Source organism: Vigna radiata, unplaced genomic scaffold (assembly GCF_000741045.1).
Source record: "Vigna radiata var. radiata cultivar VC1973A unplaced genomic scaffold, Vradiata_ver6 scaffold_146, whole genome shotgun sequence".
Classification (NCBI taxonomy): Eukaryota; Viridiplantae; Streptophyta; class Magnoliopsida; order Fabales; family Fabaceae; genus Vigna; species Vigna radiata.
Genome location: NW_014542469.1, coordinates 794580 through 804264, shown reverse-complemented (window position 1 = coordinate 804264; position 9685 = coordinate 794580).

Below are 9685 nucleotides of genomic sequence, written 5' to 3'. Positions count from 1 at the left end.
AGCTTTGGTTGCTCTCAATCAAATTTTGATGCAGCACTTTGCATCCCACAAAGCTCACAGCTGCTAAGTGCAATTCTGGTTTAAATTCTGCTGTAAAAATCCCCTCGTCCAGTGCTTTTCTTTGTATCTTTTCATTCACCAATCCTCTTCCTAAGATGCTACCAAGNATGTTAACCAATTGGAACTGATCTGCAACCACCAAGACACTCACACCGATCCAGAAATACAGAGGTTAATATAAAAATTGGACCGTCTATGTTGCTGCAGCAGTTAAACTCAGACACACCCACTGTAATTATCACAAACAGTTGGTGGACAGANTTCCAAACAAACCGAAATCAAGAATTAAGCGTTATCAAGAATAGGTAGCACTTCGAAATGATCTTAGGATTGGCTCTAGATCAGATTTAAAAAGCAATAAAACGAAAATATGCTGCAGTTATCGGAATTAACAATGAAGTCACAAAATTTAGCAAACTGTTTGATGAAATGACTCAAAGAAAAACACAGCTTTGGTAATTCTGACTTTGCTAGTACAGTGACAAACAGGATTGCAGGATATAAAGCTTTTTATAGTTGATTAGAACAGTTTAATGACAGTAATGGAGTTATAGAATTGATCCCAGCTTTTGCCAATCCAAATCATTCAAATCAATGTACAACTCAAATTAAGCGTCCTACCAAAACTGATTGCACCATTTTTATGATGGCTGGAAGATTTTTGAAAACAGCAATGCCCCAGAATTATTCTATGTTTATGACTTCCAGCAAGGTTAGATGATGCAAATAATGATGTTCAACCAGTTATGCAACCAGGAAACTATCTACAATAGAATTTGACTAAGTCACTTCCAAGAAAATGGTCAATTAAAGATGGGCTAGACAATGGAACAAGGCTGATTTGGAAATCTGACCATATGAACAGTATATGCCAACTTTGATTCACTTAATACAAGTGTTTAATCAATCAATTCAATGTTAAACAGCTGTATTAGGTTATTCACTGTTCTAGTTGATGAATTCAAGCAAAAGAAGGAAGTGACATAATGATTTTGTGCATCTATGCAAGTTTGGCCAATAACTCAGTTTAGACACATTTTAAATGACCAAAAAAAGTTTTCCAGAGGTATAAAATGCACAGATTACAACAGATGCTTAATTTCACCAATAGAGTTGCCAAATTATGCAGATTTCACTATGTTGCAGCACATGAAACAACTTTAATGGAGGCAAAGATGATGCAGGCTAGTCATTTATTGAAACAGAAAGGATTTAAAATCAAGATCTAGCTCGAGAAATTCAGGCTAGTGAATGTGATGGTTCCTAAAATGTAAACAATGATGTGTAGCACGGTGCCAAACTACCAAACAGAGATCATGACAGTATGCAGAATTTTTTTAATCCAGAATTTGAACAACATTTTGGCTATTGCAAATCATAATATTGTGATGCTATTTTGTTGAATGAATCTCAGTTATTCATCAGTTCATAGAACATACAATTTGCAGCCACAAAACTGAATTAAAGCAATGCAGAAGCGTAAAACAACGACCAGAAACAAAAAAATAGATTCAGTTTTCACTACAGAATCAGAACTGTTTGGCACTGCTTTTTACCCAAATGATCAAAGCTGGATGAATTTCCATTGCTTTTTCGATCAACATAGAGTAAGCTAATGCTCCACAAATGAAGTTTAACAAAAAAAACTAAGCTGAACAGAATCAAGCAACATATCTGACAAATTTAAAACAGCAACATTGTTGCACATGACTTAACATGACTGGAAATTGATGCAAAGCTAGAATGAGACTCCAAACAAAATAAGGCACCGATTAAAATGATAAGAAAAATGCTATGGAGTAGTGAATAACAGTAAACATTCACTTACACAGAAAAATAGAAAAACCAATTAATCAAACAGTACATACTTGAAGCAATGACAGTATGGAAATTAAATGACATTTTGGAAGCAAGGAATTGGACTTATCTCACGGTAGACTCATGAACCTTGCTCTGAATACCACATGATGACCGAACAACTTAGAGAAGCTTGCATCTCGTGCAACCGGTCAAAACAGAATTGACTCTGGTTCGGCAGAGGAATGAAGAGAATTGCAGCAGCGGATTATGGATCGTGTGAGGAAGTTGGTGAATGCAGATCTGAGAGTGGAATGAAGCTAGTTCAGTCGGCTTCCATGCTTGGAAGGAACTAGGTGGTGTATGGAAAGATAGAAGAAATGACTTTGGNAGAGAAGTTCTTATGCTGGACAGATTTCAACAGCAGAAGAGAAAGATTTCTCAAAATATATCNAAAGTGTTTTTACATGTGCTGCAAAGTGGATTTATAAGAAATCCCATGAACTATGTGTGGTGTGGATGAATTCCTAAAGAGCCGGATCTCCATCCACGTGTCAAGGCAAAGAAAAAGCATGCTGGCATCTAGAAGCCTTATTTACAACGTGAACAATCAAAAAAAACGTGATCAATTGGTCATAGGTGTGCTTAGCCAAGAATAGGGGTGATGCTAGCAACTCCAACCTTCATGTGGACAGTTTTGCCCTTCTCTTGGTGTCTCCAAATTCCACTTAAAATGTATGAAGAGAACTTGCCTATTTGGGTCCATGTCTTCAAGCCCTTCTTTGAGTCTTTTAGCCATGCTTCTAGTAATAGGTCCATGACCTAAGTCATCAGGAAGTGGATGGCGCAGTAGTAAGCTCATGACTCTGCTCCCCATCTCCTATGTGAGTGACACTGACATCATCAGTAATCTGAACAGTCTGAGTTGGAGGTCCCTCTAAAACACAAGACTGTTCCTCAATGGCCTGCCTGGCAATCTGCCCCCACAACTCATTCAATGTTACCTCTTGTTGTTCCTATTTCCTCTGATTTTTCTGTTGTGGCTGCTTGTTGTTGTATATGTCGGTAGCATAAGCTTGAGGCTCATCATGAGTAACAGGGTGATCCAAAGAAGGACATGCATCAATAGAATGGTCACTAGAAGGACATATAGCACACAACCGTGCAACAGATGCAGATGAAGGTGTTGGTCTCTGGTTGGATGTCAGTTGTGTCACCAAACTCTCAAGAGAATCAAGCTTGCTTACCAATTTCCTACCAACAACTGATAAAGAATGGGCAAGCTCATGAAGCTACGACTGCTATGGTTCCTGAATAGGTGGAGAAGGCATACAAGGAGTCTGGAATGATGGTTCCTGATATTGATGCTCTGAAGTACCATACCATCCCAAGCTAGGGTCAATCCATCCAGGATCATTACTGTGACCATACTAAGCAAGGAAGAATTTATCCAAGAACGTATGCTTAAGATCTTCCCAAGAAGTGATGGATCCTAGAGTAAGACAATACAGTCAATCCCTTGCTGCTTCTTGTAATGAATGCGGAAATGCCCTTAAGAAAATGTCTTCATCTGGGACATCTGGAGGTTTCATCAAAGAGCATACTGTGTAGAATTCCTCCAAATGTCTACGTGGGCATTCACCTGCAAAACCATGAAACCTAGGCAGCAAATGTATCAGTCCAGTGTTGAAAACACAACGAATATCCTCCTCATCAAGTGGACACGGCTCCCTAGGAGCACTCTCATGAGATGGAGGAGGAATTGTATTACTCTCAACATAAAAATCAGCAAAATATGCATGAGAAGCAATATCAGAGTTAACTGCCGAAGGAGAATCAAAGTCATGGACATAGGCAGAATAAACAGTATCCACATAACCAAAATAGGTAGACATGGGAAAGAAAGGGGGAAAAGAAGAAATCAATGAAAATATGAAACTAACGCTACCTAAATGCAACAACACATAACATCACACACAGAACAGAACGACACACTCACAACACAAGACAAGACACAACACACACTAACACAACAAAAGACCTAAAACCGAACCGTTGGTCCCCGGCAACGGCGCCACAATTTGATGGGTATCGCAGCCCATACAAATTTGATTGCATATGAGAAATGCAATATAGACTAGGAAGTGACTCCTAGGTCATCTCTCAAGGACCAAATGTGGTTCGAGAATCAGGTCCAACACATAGTGGGGGGGATTTTGAAGGTGTTTGAGATGAGAATTAAACTTAATTAAAGTAAAATAAAATGCTAAACCTAACATTGCAAAAGATAAATATCCAGACATAATTAAAACGATTAACATCCAACACTCAATTAAATCTATCAAAAGAAATTAAAATTGCAAAAACTTATAAATAAAATCCTCAAAGTCGTGACATGAATTTCTCCAAGCAATGAATAGAATTTCTTCTCTAAAAAAAAATATCATCACCGTACACTTACTGCACATGTTAAAGACTAACGATTCCCTCTCTTCAAGCCAAAGGCATTCGTGCCTCCTTCTTCCAGTCAGCACCGTGTACCTCCCAATTTCTCAAATTAAAATGAAAAGCTTTACTTACCTAATTGGACTCAGTGCATATTGAGTGAAGAAACGAAATTTGAAGAATTATTATCTTCCAGCAACGTGCACACCAATCCCTAATATGGATCTTTCTTTTTAATTCTCCAATGCAAGCCATAACCAGGCTCCACTAAATGGATATTAAATCTCCAAGCAGCGTGCTTTCATTCAATCACCACTTCTCCATAAAGAAAACTAATGCAACGGTGTGGACCTTAGATAAAGAAAAAAAAGTAAATGCTTCTAAAATTTAAATTTAAAGGACCGTGTGTGTAGCTCCCTTTCTCTTAAAGAAAATCAATCCAAGCTAAATCACCAAGTGCTGGAATCAAAGAATCATTTAGTGTTTTCTCATTTTCTAATTGAATGACCATAACGTTGTGTGTTGGAATAAAAAAAAAAGGAACTTCAATGTAAGCTAAAGCAAAACTAAATCAGCACTTCTTCAAGAAAAATATGATTCATCACCGTGCACCATTCTCAAAATAAAAGGAAAAATAAAATCAAATGCTACTTCATTCAACCCATGATAAAAAAAACCGTGAACCAAGTGTGTATCCCAGCAGAGAAAATAATAAACGTTCCAGTCACTTAAACTCTAAATGATGGTTGTAGCTCTAATCAGAAAAATGACGAGAATGTTCCATCTTTGATTCAAAACAAAAAAAACGTTGCCAAGTGTTCCCAAGGTTTATCCAAAGTCCATCACCGTCATTGTTACAAATTCTCTGAAAAAAAGTTACAGCCCCTTCCTAAAATCTGCCGAGAGTGAATGTAAATTCCATGTGACGGCTGGTGGCTTTTTGTGATCCCTAGGACCATATGTCCTAAAATTGGGGTGGGGTCCACCCTAAAAAAATAAAACCTTAGGATGCCAAGTGTCCTACAATTTTGGGCCCTCATCTTGTTGCCAACAATGGCCCAATGTGCAAAAGTTTGTCTAAAAAGTTTAAACAATTATATTACAAGATAACTAAAGTTTAAACAATATCTAATATGAGAGTCTTGAATTTATTTTGTCTCCTTCCCAATGCTTCAAATTGTATCTCCAAAATTTTCCCTACAAATAATAATGCAAATAATTAGCTCAGAAAATTCAAATTAATTAAAATTAGAATTTCCGGTCAAATTAAGCATAATTAGGAAAAACGGGAAAATACCGGACAATTAAACACAATTCCCTGATTAAATCCGGTACAATAAACTAAGTGCAGTTAATAAAATATCGACTCATCACCATGTCTCTGCTAGGAAATTCAATCCATGCTCCATGTGAAAGAGTTTAATCATCAGCCGTGACCCCATGTACATCGAGAATTATTTGATTGCCTTTACAACGCATCTCCTTTTTGAATCAGCCAAGATTTTCTCGAAAAAAATGAATACCGTGTTAGCACCGTTCCAGTTCAGCCCTTGCTTCCACATCAAACCGGCACCTACTTCTTTTCAAAGGAAAGAAATCCCATGAATCAACATTGTGCTACCTTAACTCTAGAACATTAATCATTACCGACTCTGCACCTTGTTTTTTTTAGGCAAGGGATTGAATGAAATTTAACAAGAGGTTTCAGCGGTGTGAATCAACACCCAAGGCCTATAAATCACCATGTGCAACCTTCAACAATGTAAAGATAAGAAATCAAGAAAAGTTCTCCTCACCGCTTGCAAAAAAAATTAAGAAACGGAAAAAATGGTTTTGCTTCATCATTATACATGAAAACAACATGAAAAATTCATTCAACCATGTGAAAAGAAGAAGCTTGAATAATAAATGAAATACTGCAGTCGAGCATAGCAGCTCTCGGTCTCATTCAAAGAGCCACATTGAAAATCAAAAGTCCAGAGTAAGTGGCGGTATATGTCAAGCAGCTGAAGCAAAAGCCTTGCACCCCAAAAACGCTGCAAAACCGAACTCACGGGGACAAGTGACGGCTCTCATTCAATCCATGGAAAGCAACGTCGCAAGAAAACAAAGAAGAAAAATTGTGCTCTTCATTTAACCATTGAAAAACCCGTGAACAACATTTATCTCCCAAAGGAAACGTTCCAAAAAACCAAGAAGAAAGTGAAGTCCAAATGTAAATGGCGGCTCCCCCTCTTTTTTAATCCCTAGGTCCGAGAATGTTTTTAAGTGGGTGGGGTCCCCCTACAATAAAACCCTAGAGCCATGTCATCTCCCTTTTACAATTGGGCCTAGTCTATCACTACCAAAATTTGGCCCAAAAATACNTCTAATATGAGAGTCTTGAATTTATTTTGTCTCCTTCCCAATGCTTCAAATTGTATCTCCAAAATTTTCCCTACAAATAATAATGCAAATAATTAGCTCAGAAAATTCAAATTAATTAAAATTAGAATTTCCGGTCAAATTAAGCATAATTAGGAAAAACGGGAAAATACCGGACAATTAAACACAATTCCCTGATTAAATCCGGTACAATAAACTAAGTGCAGTTAATAAAATATCGACTCATCACCATGTCTCTGCTAGGAAATTCAATCCATGCTCCATGTGAAAGAGTTTAATCATCAGCCGTGACCCCATGTACATCGAGAATTATTTGATTGCCTTTACAACGCATCTCCTTTTTGAATCAGCCAAGATTTTCTCGAAAAAAATGAATACCGTGTTAGCACCGTTCCAGTTCAGCCCTTGCTTCCACATCAAACCGGCACCTACTTCTTTTCAAAGGAAAGAAATCCCATGAATCAACATTGTGCTACCTTAACTCTAGAACATTAATCATTACCGACTCTGCACCTTGTTTTTTTTAGGCAAGGGATTGAATGAAATTTAACAAGAGGTTTCAGCGGTGTGAATCAACACCCAAGGCCTATAAATCACCATGTGCAACCTTCAACAATGTAAAGATAAGAAATCAAGAAAAGTTCTCCTCACCGCTTGCAAAAAAAATTAAGAAACGGAAAAAATGGTTTTGCTTCATCATTATACATGAAAACAACATGAAAAATTCATTCAACCATGTGAAAAGAAGAAGCTTGAATAATAAATGAAATACTGCAGTCGAGCATAGCAGCTCTCGGTCTCATTCAAAGAGCCACATTGAAAATCAAAAGTCCAGAGTAAGTGGCGGTATATGTCAAGCAGCTGAAGCAAAAGCCTTGCACCCCAAAAACGCTGCAAAACCGAACTCACGGGGACAAGTGACGGCTCTCATTCAATCCATGGAAAGCAACGTCGCAAGAAAACAAAGAAGAAAAATTGTGCTCTTCATTTAACCATTGAAAAACCCGTGAACAACATTTATCTCCCAGAGGAAACGTTCCAAAAAACCAAGAAGAAAGTGAAGTCCAAATGTAAATGGCGGCTCCCCCTCTTTTTTAATCCCTAGGTCCGAGAATGTTTTTAAGTGGGTGGGGTCCCCCTNCAATAAAACCCTAGAGCCATGTCATCTCCCTTTTACAATTGGGCCTAGTCTATCACTACCAAAATTTGGCCCAAAAATACAAAACTTAGTTTAAAAAGCCTAATCTACTAAATTAAAATTTGACTAATCCTAAAGTGTCTTTGTGGAGAGTCTTGAATGAATTGATGTCCTCTCTAGTGTCCAAAATTGTATCTCCAAAATTTTCCTGTAATTAATAATGCAAATAATTAGCTCAGAATATTCAAATTAATTAAAATTAGAATTTCCAATCAAATTAAGCACTATTATAAAAAATGGGAAAATACTGGACATTTAAGAACAATTCCCTGATTAATTCTAGCACAATAAACTAAGTGAAATCAATAAAATATTGACTCATCAACCGTCTTTAAGATCCTGCACTGTTTTTGCTTCTTCTGTTANTNTTCCATTCATTTTCTAGTTTTTAGTAGGTTCTGATTGAGTCTTTTATTTGTGCCAGCTTTATTTTGATTGAGTATCTTCATTTTAATCGGTTAAACTTGTTGATTGAGTCTTTTAATTTGAGCATCGTATTTGGTTTTGTCATAGTCATGTTCAGTTGCTTATTTGTTTTCAAATCTGGGTATAACCGTGTGTTGCATCTGTGAAATCTGAATGAAATAGGCATTCGTTACACAATAAAAAAAAAGAGCTATGATAATCTCTATGAGGAGCTCAAGTGCATGATTAGTGTCAATCATTTCATATTCATTCGTTCATCCAATGCAGAGTTGTGTTGGTTGATGTTGTATTGATTCTNTTTGAACCTATGCAATCACTGTACCATTGGCTGAAATTTGGTATGAGNTGCTATTTTGAATGTGTAAAAATGCTTAATTAGAGCTAGTCCAGAATGAATACCATATGCGCACGAGATGGCTTTTGCAATTAGCTTGGTGATAATACTNGAAAGTTCAAATTGCATTTTAATTGGCAGTAAAACGATCTGCATGTGCTTTGTCCATTCATTTCTGCGTGTTAAGTCTGGTTGAGCACCTAGATCATTNTCAATCATCTAAATTTTTTTCCTACTATTTTGAGCAACTTTCATTTNCTGGTTTAAAGTCATATTCATTNTTCAANATCTGATTNACAATCTTTTCTAAAAATTGGATGCTATAGTTTGATAGTTTTATCTGATACATTTTCCAATAATTTCTCAATAAGTTCTTATTTAGCATGTTTTTTAGTGGCATAATANGTGCATATGAAAGGAGTGAAGTCTTTATAAGTCTTAAATATCAATCTTATTAAATTAAACAAANAAAACAATACAAACATTGGGACCTAAATTTTGACCCACAACAAGACTCAATCTCATTTTATTAAACATATGGATCCATATTTCAATTCTGATGATCCACTATGAACATCCAAAATTATTTTGAAAAGTGATTAGGTAGTTCAGTATTTTACATAAAAATTATTTCTCAAGAATATTAGTCATAGACATATACTCACTACTTAACTTTGATGATGTTAAGCAGTACCAAGTAGTTTTATGTTTGACCTATGAGTATTTTAGTCAAAGATTTTGAACTATCCAAATATTCATCTATTTGGTAAAACATTCTTGGACTTCACCATGGTCAGTATTTTCATCTCGTAGTGCATGAAACTACAACTTTCTAAATATAAACACNATGACATCGATTTAATCTCAACTCATTTAAACTAGACTTAAGACTCTTTCTTAACTTACAAACTCTTGAACATTTTCAAAGATCATAACATAAGACTACATTCTTAGCCAATAATATATACAACATTATGACAATAAAACATATGTGATAAAATAACATGTGACTTTCTTTTATCAAACTTATTAAATAAAAT